This window comes from Paramormyrops kingsleyae, unplaced genomic scaffold (genome assembly GCF_048594095.1).
Source record: "Paramormyrops kingsleyae isolate MSU_618 unplaced genomic scaffold, PKINGS_0.4 ups85, whole genome shotgun sequence".
NCBI lineage: Eukaryota > Metazoa > Chordata > Actinopteri > Osteoglossiformes > Mormyridae > Paramormyrops > Paramormyrops kingsleyae.
Window position 1 is genome coordinate 82,177 of NW_027326023.1, and position 15,365 is coordinate 97,541.

A 15,365-nucleotide genomic window follows, 5' to 3' on the forward strand; every position below is an offset into this window, starting at 1 on the left:
AATAGCGCATCAAGAATGAAGAATGATTCGTCAGGATGAACATGCCGTCATTCCAACACTAAAAAAAGTCTTCCCGACATGTAGCGTTTTGAAAACAGATCATTTGGGAATGCTTTTGAGAGCTAATATCTATAATTTTGTACCAAGACTATTAATTATTATTTCTTTTAGACACGTTTTGGAATTCCACTTTTTCTGGATGAATTTTTGCCATGATTAAAATTGCCAAAAGCTAAACAATTTGATCTTGATTGACAAAACTTTTCTGCAAACGAGTCTTTAAACCAGCTGCGCAGCTTGGACGCAGAGAAGAAAAAAAAATTTTGGTAGAGTGGATTTTGCAATATTAGAGAGGAGCACTGTTGCCAGGGAAACCAGTGGCCATGATTGGCATGTGGAACAGTGGGTGGAATTGCCATGGAGGATATCACACTCTGCACACAACTGGAGTCATTGAATTCTAGATGCATTGTTTAATCAACATTCCCCACCTGTGGTTACTTTTCAAATCCACGGCAGGTGGTTCAGCCATAGGACAGTCATGCTCTTAAACTAACACTGAGAATGATTCTTTTTGTGTCATGATATGTGAACATTCCAAGGAAATGCAAACCCAGCCTTTCAAATTATAATTAGTGCTGTAATTACTTCTCTTCAAAATTAAATAGCTTCTTGGCTTGGTCTTAATTTAAAAAAAAAAAAATTGTATGTGTTCGCACATTTCACTTTTTTATCATAACTGTACACTCACCTAAAGGATTATTAGGAACACCTGTTCAATTTCTCATTGATGCAATTATCTAATCAACCAATCACATGTCAGTTGCTTCAATGCATTTAGGGGTGTGGTCCTGGTCAAGACAATCTCCTGAACTCCAAACTGAATGTCAGAATGGGAAAGAAAGGTGATTTAAGCAATTTTGAGCGTGGCACGGTTGTTGGTGCCAGACGGGCCGGTCTGAGTATTTCACAATCTGCTCAGTTACTGGGATTTTCACGCACAACCATTTCTAGGGTTTACAAAGAATGGTGTGCAAAGGGAAAAACATCCAGTATGCGGCAGTCCTGTGGGCGAAAATGCCTTGTTGATGCTAGAGGTCAGAGGAGAATGGGCCGACTGATTCAAGCTGATAGAAGAGCAACTTTGACTGAAATAACCACTCGTTACAACCGAGGTATGCAGCAAAGCATTTGTGAAGCCACAACACGCACAACCTTGAGGCGGATGGGCTACAACAGCAGAAGACCCCACCGGGTACCACTCATCTCCACTACAAATAGGAAAAAGAGGCTACAATTTGCACGAGCTCACCAAAATTGGACAGTTGAAGACTGGAAAAATGTTGCCTGGTCTGATGAGTCTCGATTTCTGTTGAGACATTCAAATGGTAGAGTCAGAATTTGGCGTAAACAGAATGAGAACATGGATCCATCATGCCTTGTTACCACTGTGCAGGCTGGTGGTGGTGGTGTAATGGTGTGGGGGATGTTTTCTTGGCACACTTTAGGCCCCTTAGTGCCAATTGGGCATCGTTTAAATGCCACGGCCTACCTGAGCATTGTTTCTGACCATGTCCATCCCTTTATGACCACCATGTACCCATCCTCTGATGGCTACTTCCAGCAGGATAATGCACCATGTCACAAAGCTCGAATCATTTCAAATTGGTTTCTTGAACATGACAATGAGTTCACTGTACTAAAATGACCCCCACAGTCACCAGATCTCAACCCAATAGAGCATCTTTGGGATGTGGTGGAACGGGAGCTTCGTGCCCTGGATGTGCATCCCACAAATCTCCATCAACTGCAAGATGCTATCCTATCAATATGGGCCAACATTTCTAAAGAATGCTTTCAGCACCTTGTTGAATCAATGCCACGTAGAATTAAGGCAGTTCTGAAGGCGAAAGGGGGTCAAACACCGTATTAGTATGGTGTTCCTAATAATCCTTTAGGTAAGTGTATATCTAAAAGTTGTGTTTTTATATGTAAACATGTAGTCTATATATGCAGGCCCATCATAACCCTATAGAGGATAAATAGTGACATGAATGGATGGATGGATGGATGGACAGATGGACGGACGGATGGATGGTATATGTATATGTAATGTATATGTAATTTACCCTTTTCCATGATTACACAAAAGCCAATGATAAAACATACCAAAGGAGACAGCTCATTATTTCAGGGAGACTAACATATCAATTACATTCGCCTTCAGGGTATCGGCAATGAAGTCTGTTACAGAGACGCTGGATGGCCGGATAGGGGGGCAATGAAAGATGTATAAAGCATTGCAAAGATCTGCATAATGTCATGAAAATTAAAAAAGAAAAAGGTCTTTAAAAACTAACAATAGTCAACATATTAGAATTGGAAGTAATTAAAGGACTACTAATAGATTCAAGCTATGTAAGTGTAAAATTATACAGAAGAGAAAAACGTATAGCCAATGGGGAAAACTTAAAAAGTATGTATGCTGATTAATTTCATTGTCAGAGCACAGTGCAGAGACAGAAGTAGGAAATTCTGGTATGACAACCAGGACGATTATCATTAGCAATTGTTCCTGATTATCTATTATTACATAAGGAATATTGCAAGAAACAGGGAGAATGAGTTGTATTGTGAATGCTGCAAAATCAGGCCTATGCTGTTTTACTCAGTCTTTTGAACAGAGAATGTTTCAATTGCCCAGATTCAGAGCCAGTAATGGTTTGATTCAAACAAATCAGTTTTCAGTGCAAATGCTCTTTTAAGGCACTTAATAGAATTGCTCTAGGTTGTGGTGGGACTTGTACTGCTATACTGCAATATCTGACATCTCTCAGTAGTTATCTGCTTATCAGGTCCGTCCCCATTGAAAGAGGAGGAAGTCTTGTCCAGAAAGCTGATTTACTGAAGCGATTACATTAACATGATGAGGGAATTGCGGGAGGAAATAATTACACTGTCTGAAAAATAGTTATAACCTGCCTTTCCACAGAAAATCATCCCGTGCGATGGTAATGTGAGCACACTTGTTCATTAATATTGTAATATTTGTCATGCTTCACCAAACATCTTTCCAATTTATACTTTTCCTTTGTCTAATATGTTTAGTATCACAAAAATTGGATCAAGGGCATCTTTCAGGGTTTGGGGAGTTTAAGAGGGCTTTCAAAACATTATGTTCATATCTGGAATGGTAATTTGTGTACCAAGCATTTCAACATCATTTTTATATCAATACAACACAATATTTGCAGTGTATTGCATCATGTTCATAAAATGCCACCTCCAAACTGGATATAATACGGAAAAGTGATGATAAAAATGATCATCCTAATTATATTTCGAAGACTGTTCATTTAATTTTAATGAACTGTGATGTTTCATTTGAATCACCTTGGCTGTTCATAACATAACACATCCCACAACAGCTGTGTATAAGTGTAAATGTTACCTCGATGATCTTAAATTTAACGAGCCATATTTATTTGTAATTGAGGCCAGTAGTCTGTGATAAGACTTATAGACTTACAGTCTAAATCTAATACTGTTCAAGTGGTGTAAGGCAGCCCGTTAGAGGGATCACCCTCAGTGTTAAAACACAGGAATCTAGAGCAGGGGATATTTATGATGAGACCTGCAGGACTGCTGTAAGTCACCGACTGTGGTGCTCACTGCACCCGGCACCAGGGACTGGCTCTCACCTACATCTGGGCAGGGAAGCGTGGAAAAAGCAGAAGGGGAATCTGAGGTAAGATTCTGGAACTACAGCTTATTTATTTTGCTTCACATGCCAGACTGACATCGAGACAACAACTAAATGACAGTGCTGAACAATAAAAAAGCTATCAGGGAGCTGCAGTGTTACAACTGATTTTATTCCGATTAACTGAACAAAATTACATGTTCCAGCAGGATAGAAACGCACTCCTTCCAATTTTGCAAGGATAACGTCTTACATCCATAAATACATCAGAAGCCATTGGTGCAATTCTCTGTCCAGTTCTTTTTGTCTTGTCTTTAGGAACCTCTGTTTTATGTCTCTCTTAGTCAATAGGTAGATTTTTTTCATTTAGCAGAAGTGAAAGACTTCTGTTGTGTTTAGGGAACTTACACAGCAATGAGGTCCATTATTATTTGGCTCCTTGTATCACAACAAATGCTTTGGTGCCATGTCTAATCTGTTTTATTCACAGACATTCAATATGTCTTTGTCTGGATCATGGAATGTTGAGGTTGTGAGCATGACAGCCCAGAAGACCCACTCACAAAGTGACACACCGTTAATTGCGTGTGACATTCAGACACTGATGTGAGCCCCGTGACATGCTCACAGACACACCCGTGGATACAAACTAATGCCCATAGCTGTTTTGCTGGTACAATTTACTGCATCGAATACGATCCTCATCCACAGCCAAGCAATGATTCCTCTGAACGTTCGAAAAAGCTGTAGAGATGATCTACATCTGCTGTGCTGTAACCTTTCACAGCTCTCAATAAACTGAGCATCTTTATTATGCAAAAAAGCTTTACTGCAGCTCACTCTGTCTTCATTCTTTATTGTTTTAATTGACTAAATGTGTGAGTAGAAGAGAAACAGGAGAAATGGAACTCTGGCTAAAAGTATCTCTTCTGTGTTAGAAAAGAGAATGGAATCATTCAGTGGGGGAAAAGGACAGGTGCTATTAAAGAAGGATAAGAAAAGTCAAACATTATTTCAGCACCTGAACGAAAGCATCATCCATCTCTTCTCACGATTTCTCTCTGCCGCCCCTCCGCTGGAGAGAAAGAGGCAGATTATGCCTGCTGAATACATGATGAAGTCAGTCATTAGGCTGAGCCCCACTCAGGGGCTGGCGGTGACTGTGGAGTGCGGAATGAGCATGTGTGTGCGCTGCTGCTCAAAGGCGGTCCGTCATCCACACGCCTCCTTTACCCTCCTTATCCCTCCGTGTCCTCGGTACAGGGGGAGCTGCGCTGCAGCAGCAGGAGAGAACGCCAGGGAGAGAAGGAGGGAAAGCTGCCATCCCCTGTCCTCGCTGTCACTGCTCTGCCTGAGGAGGAGAGAGTATATTCATTCCCACGTCCTCATGGTTCTGTCGCTGCGCTTTTTTTTTTTTTCCACGTTTGGGATAAACGCGCGAGCCAGCAGTCCAGGAGCGCTCTCTCTCTGCACAACCTCCTAGAGAAGCCAAGATGCTAAACAACCTGACCGACAGCGAGGAAGGCGATGGGGGACCCAACAGCCTGGGTAGGTGGCAAAATCGTTCCTGCCGAAAGACAAAAGAGTAAGAGTGCATGACAGATGAAGGAGATGGGCTCGACTCTACTGCTGAGGCTGATTACCTGCCCTAACTTACTGTGCCTCACAGTAGCTCCTACTGCAAGGCTGCTGTGACAGGAATAATGATTCGTTTCCCCTTGAGGCGGGAGAATGAGGGATCCAGCACCTATAGACACGCAATTGGTGCAGAATCCAGCAGCCTGCTTCATGGCACCATAACTTGGCACCGGGGCACGATTTTTGTTTGAGCGCGGTCACCCCCCGGGGCTGCATTTGTCAACCTGCATCTGTCCGCCTGGCTCTGCTCATTCCCTGTCTTCCCGACTGCCTGCTCCTGTCTGTTGCTTGTACTGCAATTTAACTTTTACATTATATGGTAGGGCAAACCCTTCCGACACAAACGCACAGATACGGATGCATGTTAATCTTTCGCGATCGTTTTCTCTTCGAGAAAAGCATGCCGGGAATGTCACAGAAAAAGTGCTCGAGGAAAAAAAAAATTCAATAAATGCATGATAATCGTCATGTGTTTTGTCTGTATGTGTGTATGACTTGTAGGAACTGAAAAACCATATTAATAGAGATTACGAGGGCTAATGTGCCTTATTGTTTCCCATGGCAAAATTTATATTACTCATTTCTGTACAAATGGTTTCAGAATCATGTTATTTTCTATATCTAACGTTGCCTTTTCATGTATATTATATGCACAGTGATAAATTCCTACTTTATAACCAATAGCTAATACTCTATATGGCAGAAAAACCTGTGCTCTGAGACCGACAGATTCTCCCCTGTCCAGGGTCCTGATTCTGCCTCGGAATACTGCACTGCAGTGTTGTGCAAAACTTGGCGATCAAATTGGGCTTCAGAAGCATCAAACGCATTTAAATGTAATACATGCAGATTTCATAATATCCATGAAGTCTTGCTACATCAGTTATATTTCAGAATACAAAGTTACATTCTCCAAAAATCATAGTAATTTTCAGTTTATACAAGGCATAAGGTTTCATTCATGTCAGAATTTGTGCTTCATTCATTTACTTAATTATGATGGATGATTCCCTATTAGGTGCATATTTTAGGATCTTAAGGATCTTGTTAGGAAAACTGATTAGGGAACAGAATGTCCACCATCCATCCATCGATCTTCAAACCACTGTCCCACTACAGGGTCACAGAGGAAGGGAGAGTACTAGGCTGGCGCAGGTTCGGAGCTGACTGTGATCACAGATTAACTGTCAGCACTGCTTCATTTCAAATTCCTATTTTCAAAGTCATTGAAGTCTGGAGACACTGGCAGTCTTACCTGTTGTAACTTATCACTGTCACATTGACCTCTGCCTGTGAAGGTGTAAGCAGAGCGCTTGGCTGAGTATGAGAGAGAAGATGTGCTTGTCTGCTTCCATAAGGGAGGCGTCCCTGTTGCCCTGCCAAGACACATGTGGGCCTATGAACTTCCAAAATAATAATACTAATAATAATATTAATAACAACACTGTTAAGGTGCTACATCAAGATTATCATTATTAATATTACCTTAAATATCACCAGTGTTACTGTAATGGAATATAATTACATCAATTAGTATTACAGGTAGTCTTTTTGTTGCTAATTACTAAGCAATATGAACAGCAGCAGACCTGATTATATCCAGTGTTCATGGCAAACTTCACACTAAAATAATGACTGAACAATAATTTGCATACATGACCAGGGGAGGATGCATATTTTATCTAGTTTTGCTTTGAACTCTTTCGTTGCAAAGTGCTAAGTAATTCTTATATTCAGCATGACTGCATTCCACATATTTCTGAGTATATCAACGTATATTTCAGGGGGTCTAGGGGGCACGTGCATTAAAATGGGATCAGTGTTGCAGATCTACATTCAGAGACATTTCTGTGTACATTGGCAGCACATCAGTCTATCTTCCATATCCGCTTATCCAGTACAGTGTCACAGTAGGCCTGATCTTATCCTAAGAACGGGGACAGGAGGCACCCTGGCTGGGCTGCCAGTCCATCACATGGCACACGAACACATACTGAGACTATAAGTCACCTATCCACATGCAAGAAGATGCGAATCCCGCACACAGAGCCAGAGGCACAACTCAAATGCTTTTGAAAAATCACACTTAAACAAAATGCCATATTTAACAAGTTTGTTATGTCCTGGATGACAGAGTCGTGTACAGTCTTACATAAGCTGGGCTATACTTGTCCAGTCGATATTACCTAGCCAAAGCACCACATCAGCATCGCTTCCCTCCTGTCACATGTCTCCTCACATACCTACATTGACACACGCTAGGTTTTCTCTCTGCTGCAATATACTATCTTCAGCTCCATCATCACCAAGCATGAAATATGATCACAAATGATCACAAACATTACTGCGCTTCCCCAGACCTTGAATGACAAAAGCATATTTCATTATAAAAAGTTGATCCTGCCTTTCTAGAATTACTTCACATTCTTCTGAATATATACCAGCTTCCTGAGATACTAAAGCCCAGATTTGGTGAGACGGAATACATTTAGATATTATTATACAGCATACCACATCTTAAACTTTCAAATAACCCTACCGATGACTCTTAAGTGTAATTCAATTATATGGATTAACACCACAGATAATTTATTGCAAGAGAACAAAGGACCCAAGATTTGGAACATACTGCTTTCTTACATGGAGCCCATACAATTCAATAAAGGGAAATGTTAACACTAAGCAGTACATCAAAGTCAGTTTCTTCAAGTCGGGAAAAAGCTGCTGAAAATTGGTAACATTCAAAGGGCCCAGCAGCCGAAGGCACATCAGCAAAATACCCCAAAGGGAGGATTCACTGACCCGTGTAAATCCCACACAATCTGTGCAGATACTCGGCTCTCCAAATTAATATTTGTATTTTGCTAAAAAGTATTGTGGAAATTTTGTGTAAAGATTTAGCAACGCGATGGATCCATCCATTTATCTTGTACCTTTTTATCCTGGTCAGGATGGGGGAGGGATACTTGAGCTCATCTCAGGCAGCATAGGGTTCACAACACTGGGGTACAGTCAGGACAGCAGTGCATTGCAGGGCAGATATATACATACATAATTATACTGTAATTTAGAGATAGCAATTAGCCTAACTGCGTGTCTTTGGGCTTTCGGAGGAAACGGGGGAACATGGTTTGACCTCCATCCCTTGAGGTGTGATCCACCCTAATGTAGCTTTTTTTTGTCTTACCTTTGCCTACAATGACCCATACAGAAACGTGTTTATTTTTCAAGGTGCAAAGTGATTCAGGAATTTTGCTTTTAATTGTGTTAATGTTAATTATAGTCACTGTGTTGTGGTGTCTCTATATTACAGTTATCATAACTACAAAGGCACAATCACATTGCAGGATGCAGTCAGGAGAGGCAACACAGGAAAGCTTAGCTAAAGACATTCCAACTGAATTTGAATTTATGACCCCCACTTCCAGTGAATGTCTAGGTTAGAAACCGATAGAAAAATATGCAGGTATTATAATTGGGGAACATTGTGAATCACTCTGATAAGTCTCTGTATTATTAGTTGTTTGAGGTATGTTTGCAGTACATGTCAGTCCCTTTAACTGGGCCAGAATAATCTTTCCCTAAGCACTTTTACTCAATAGCCAGTATGACCTACAAAACCAATACAGGAACCAAGTATCAGCAAGATATATCTACTCATTCTACTAGTGTGAGTTCTCCATCAGCCATCTACTCTTAACGTTAAAGAATTCATGTTTCTAAATAGAAACCATCACAGTACTACCAAATGTGAGAGAACATTCATACATTCCTCCTCCACCTTCTAATCCAGAAAAAAATGAATTGGTATCAACTGCTTGTCATCTCGGACCACAGGGGATGTTGTCAGCGATTGTCTACAGTTTTCGTGTTTTTGGACACTGCAGGATCCCAATCCTACGAACATTTGTGCAAACTGAAAAGGATGATGACCAGCAAGCACGTGTGGGGGGGAGGGGGGTGCCCCGGCACCTGCCCCTTTTGAGAGTGTCCCCCTTCTGAGGTGCCCCATGATAATGCAAAATTGAAAACTGCTGAGGAGGAGCCCCCCTCCCCCGAATAAAGACACCTGCTCCTCAAAAAGTCTGTGCACAGCCCCAATGCCCAGAACCCAACAGCACGCGTGATGTGCCCAGACCTGCATTTCACTGGAGGCACTAAAAGCTCATAAATGGAAACAGCACCTGTGCTGGTGATTAGAATAATCTATCCAGCCATCTTCCAGCCGCTTATCCAGTACAGAGTCGCCGGGGGCCTGGCACCTGTTCCAAGCACCACGAGGAACCCCTCCTAGGGCACATACACTCACACTCTGCGGGAACCCTGGAGACACCAATTAGCCGTATGGTGTGTCTTTGGACTGTGTGAGAAAACCTGCGCAACACAGGGAAAATGCAAACTCCACATGCATAGAGCAGAAGCAGGATTTGAACTCTCAGACCTAGAGGTGTGATGCACTAAGCCGCCCTACATTACAATCAGGACTGCAAAAAGCCACCGTTTCCAGAGGTAACACACTACATATGGGGAATAGAGGGGAAAGCACCCAGGGCTCCTTGTTGATTCACTTAAAAAAGGCCCCGTTAATCAAGCCTTACATTTTCTTGACAAAGGGAAACAGTTAATGTCCTAAAAACATATATTCCTTTTGTTTTAGAAAAGACGACAATATACATGGAATGTAATATGCTAATCATACAATAATCATTTCCATATTAATTGAAACAGAAACCAAAATTAGACAAAACATTAAAATAACAGTTTCCATCCTTACATAATTCCGTGTAGGAAGTTGTGCTGCTATCCTGTCCAAGGTGTCCTCTTCCTTGTGCCCTTTCGCTTCCTGAGATCCACCGCAAGCCTGTACTGGGTAATGGGAATTATGGAAGCTGAATGGATGACAGTTAGGGAGCACTCAGCAACCCCTGTTTAAAAAAAGCATGACCCCCTTTCACTCGCTGACTGCTTATACCTCTGTTAGCAGCTATGGCAGTAACCAAACACTTCCAGCGGTTATTGATGTCTTACATAGCACTCTGGAGGTATTTTTGCCCCATTTTCCACGCAGAACTAGTTCATCTGTGTGAAATGTGTGTTTATAGAGGTTTAAGGCTTGAACCTTGTGCTCAAGGGTGGATGAACTGACACCATGCTGCAGATTTTTCTGGTGTAGAGTCAGATCCTGGTCTTGACGCATCAAAGCGTTCATTTGATCATGGCTCTTAGCTTGTGACAGTGTTATACGTTTCCTGCTTGTTGTTCATTCTCTCGGAACTTACAGGGTCGTACATGTTTCTTTATAGATGTGGGGTCATGATCCACTGACCTCTGCTAAGTCAGGATAGGTCTGCAGATTCCTGGATGTGGTTCTAAGATTCCCAGAATGTTTCTAGATGGTGTAGCTCATTGTTCTTTGAAAGAATTCATCAGGAAAGTCACTCCCTGGGAAATTCATTATCTTCTACCCTTGAACCATTTGCCCTTGAATACGATTTGGTTGAAACTTACAGACTTACAAATGATTTTAAGCCAATTCCAGACTGATGGACATCAACTTTCCGTGGTCTTCGTGGTTTTTTATTTTGATCTTGGCCTGTTGTGTCTCTGTGCAGATAACTTCACTCAGATGGAAAAAGCCAGGGTCAGATTATATTGGATAGTACTGATCCAAATATGCTTCACTGGTAATCAAAGTATTTAAACAGCTGGCCATAATCATCTCATTAGTTGTACTGAGTTATCGAGCAGCACAACAACCTTTTCATGCCAAAAGATTGCCTGGTTCATTACTTTCTGCTGCAACCAAATGAAAGAAATACAAAATGTATTTTTTCTCTCTTTTTCCCGCCTTCACTTTGCGAAAAACTTGATGAAATTCTGACACAGGGCAAACACTGGCACTGTTCACGCGGATATTGTGTCATATTTGTGTTTGCGAGGCTTGGCTTGAAGGACATAAAGGGTGTAAGAGTACATGCACTGTGGACACAGACACTGCAGTTTGAAACACCTGTCAGGAATGATAATCTCACAGAATGTAATTAAAGTCCCATTACTGCTGAGACTGGCAGGCTGCTGTTTGTTTATACATTTCACAGCAAGTTTTGTCAATTACAAAGAAGTCAGCGCATGTTAGAAATGAATCCTTTGGAATGCACAATAACATTCACTTTTAATACAGTTTGAAAAAAACTCATCTGTGTGCTGATTAATCAGTACAGGAAAGTTAACAGAATGTAAGAATGTAAGAAGGTACTAAATCAGGCTCATAAAATAATGTAGTCTTAACCTTCTTCAGAAGAAAAAAGCATTTAAAAGATTCAAAGACGGTCACTCATACATTGAAGTTGGATGGACAGCCTTAAAACAAAGACAATGTGAATGAATTATCACGCTCAATACAATGCTTATATTTCGGAAGAATTGGTTCACATTATTGTCATACTACAGTACAATACGATGCATATATTTGCATGCATTTAGATGTTTTACATAAGCCTGCCTTTTTTAGCTTATGAGCTTTTACTTGCTATGTGGAAACCTTGCAGGGAACATAATTTGCTTTCTTTCTAATGAAAGAGAAGGAATCTGTAATATCTGTCATTCTGTAAAGAACAGCAGACAGTACTGTTGAGAAACCTGTGGTATGACTGTAGTATGCTGCACTTGTAATACAGAGGAGAAACGGTTTTGTGTGACGCTGTCAGTGACCTGAGGCTGTGGGCTGAGACGGGTCTGCGTTTGATGAGAACGCCAACTGTCCACTGGGTGAAGAAGGAAAGATTCCGAGCTGCGCCTTACCTCTTCCCTGAAGGTGTTAGAAATGAAAGGGATTCCTGAGAGGTGAGAGTCAGATAAAACAGCAGAAAAGATCACAAAGGTACTAAGGCAGTCAAACCTGGGACTTTGAAAGCCATTGCAGAGTGAAGTGAAGGAAAGCTTACTGGCTGATAGTAAGGAACATTACACACAGGCTCAGAACTGAGTAGCCAGGTACTACCCTGGTACAATGGGTGCCTGAGAAGGTCACAGTCTGTTCAATGTCCGACCCGCAATCTAGACTTGTAAAGATCTGGGAGATTATACTTCAGAAAAACGCCTGTGTATGAATGCTGAGTGGCCCCTTCAGCCCATAGAGGGCTTGGAGAGACCTGGAAATGGTACAGAGCCCTTAATTACATATATACCTGGAAATAACTAAAACTGGGTTGAAAATCAAGAACATTTAGTATTTATGAAATATTGGCGTACAGTATATTGATACACCATTGGTTTAATTATATGCAAGTATTAAAGCTAAATATTCCCACTCATCCATCCATCTTCCAGCCACTTATCTAGTGCAGGGTTGGAATAAATATTCACCCCAAAATTGTTCCTTTCATCCATCTTCCAATGCTTTATCCTAAAGAGGATTTTAGGGGGTCTGGCAGCACAGGGCACACAGCTACATCCTAAACGGAATGCCAGTCCATCAAAGGGCACACAGCTACGCCCAGAATGGAATGCCAGTCCATCACAGGGCACACAGCTACATCCTAAACGGAATGCCAGTCCATCAAAGGGCACACAGCTACGCCCAGAATGGAATGCCAGTCCATCACAGGGCACACAGCTACATCTTAAACGGAATGCTAGTCCATCACAGGGCACACAGCTACACCCTTAATGGAATGCCAGTCCATCAAAGGGCACACACCTACCCCCAGAATGGAATGCCAGTCCATCACAGGGCACACAGCTACACCCTTAATGGAATGCCAGTCCATCAAAGGGCACACAGCTACACCCAGAATGGAATGCTAGTCCATCACAGGGCACACAGCTACATCCTAAATGGAATGCCAGTCCATCACAGGGCACACAGCTATGCCCAGAATGGAATGCCAGTCCATCACAGGGCACACAGCTACACCCTTAATGGAATGCCAGTCCATCACAGGACACACAGCTACACCCAGAATGGAATGCCAGTCCATCACAGGGCACACAGCTACGCCCAGAATGGAATGCCAGTCCATCACAGGGCAGGCAGCTATGCCCAGAATGGAATGCCAGTCCATCACAGGGCACACAGCTACGCCCAGAATGGAATGCCAGTCCATCACAGGGCAGGCAGCTATGCCCAGAATGGAATGCCAGTCCATCACAGGACACACAGCTACACCCAGAATGGAATGCCAGTCCATCACAGGGCACACAGCTACGCCCAGAATGGAATGCCAGTCCATCACAGGACACACAGCTATGCCCAGAATGGAATGCCAGTCCATCACAGGGCACACAGCTACATCCTAAACGGAATGCCAGTCCATCAAAGGGCACACAGCTACGCCCAGAATGGAATGCCAGTCCATCACAGGGCACACAGCTACATCTTAAACGGAATGCTAGTCCATCACAGGGCACACAGCTACACCCTTAATGGAATGCCAGTCCATCAAAGGGCACACAGCTACCCCCTTAATGGAATGCCAGTCCATCACAGGACACACAGCTACACCCAGAATGGAATGCCAGTCCATCACAGGGCACACAGCTACGCCCAGAATGGAATGCCAGTCCATCACAGGGCAGGCAGCTATGCCCAGAATGGAATGCCAGTCCATCACAGGGCACACAGCTACGCCCAGAATGGAATGCCAGTCCATCACAGGGCAGGCAGCTATGCCCAGAATGGAATGCCAGTCCATCACAGGACACACAGCTACACCCAGAATGGAATGCCAGTCCATCACAGGGCACACAGCTACGCCCAGAATGGAATGCCAGTCCATCACAGGACACACAGCTATGCCCAGAATGGAATGCCAGTCCATCACAGGGCACACAGCTACATCCTAAATGGAATGCCAGTCCATCACAGGGCACACAGCTACATCCTAAACGGAATGCCAGTCCATCACAGGACACACAGCTACGCCCAGAATGGAATGCCAGTCCATCACAGGGCACACAGCTACATCCTAAATGGAATGCCAGTCCATCACAGGACACACAGCTACGCCCAGAATGGAATGCCAGTCCATCACAGGGCACACAGCTACATCCTAAATGGAATGCCAGTCCATCACAGGGCACACAGCTACATCCTAAACGGAATGCCAGTCCATCACAGGACACACAGCTACGCCCAGAATGGAATGCCAGTCCATCACAGGGCACAAAGCTACACCCTAAAACGGAATGCCAGTCCATCACTGGGCACACAGCTACGCCAGAATGGAATGCCAGTCCATCACAGGGCAGGCAGCTATGCCCAGAATGGAATGCCAGTCCATCACAGGGCACACAGCTACGCCCAGAATGGAATGCCAGTCAATCACAGGACACACAGCTACACCCAGAATGGAATGCCAGTCCATCACAGGGCACACAGCTACACCCTTAATGGAATGCCAGTCCATCACAGGACACACAGCTACACCCAGAATGGAATGCCAGTCCATCACAGGGCACACAGCTACGCCCAGAATGGAATGCCAGTCCATCACAGGGCAGGCAGCTATGCCCAGAATGGAATGCCAGTCCATCACAGGGCACACAGCTACGCCCAGAATGGAATGCCAGTCCATCACAGGGCAGGCAGCTATGCCCAGAATGGAATGCCAGTCCATCACAGGACACACAGCTACACCCAGAATGGAATGCCAGTCCATCACAGGGCACACAGCTACGCCCAGAATGGAATGCCAGTCCATCACAGGACACACAGCTATGCCCAGAATGGAATGCCAGTCCATCACAGGGCACACAGCTACATCCTAAACGGAATGCCAGTCCATCAAAGGGCACACAGCTACGCCCAGAATGGAATGCCAGTCCATCACAGGGCACACAGCTACATCTTAAACGGAATGCTAGTCCATCACAGGGCACACAGCTACACCCTTAATGGAATGCCAGTCCATCAAAGGGCACACAGCTACCCCCTTAATGGAATGCCAGTCCATCACAGGACACACAGCTACACCCAGAATGGAATGCCAGTCCATCACAGGGCACACAGCTACGCCCAGAATGG

At 43.4% G+C, this 15,365-nt stretch overlaps 1 long non-coding RNA gene across 1 annotated transcript; it reads right to left on the minus strand.

Annotated features, from left to right (window-relative positions):
* Positions 1 to 3,854: 3,854 nt before the first annotated feature.
* Positions 3,855 to 8,590, minus strand: LOC140586906 (uncharacterized). Its single transcript, XR_011988702.1, has 3 exons — positions 8,275 to 8,590; positions 6,597 to 6,717; positions 3,855 to 5,054 (listed from the first exon to the last, which is right to left on the minus strand). It is a non-coding gene; the product is annotated as an uncharacterized lncRNA (long non-coding RNA).
* Positions 8,591 to 15,365: the final 6,775 nt, after the last annotated feature.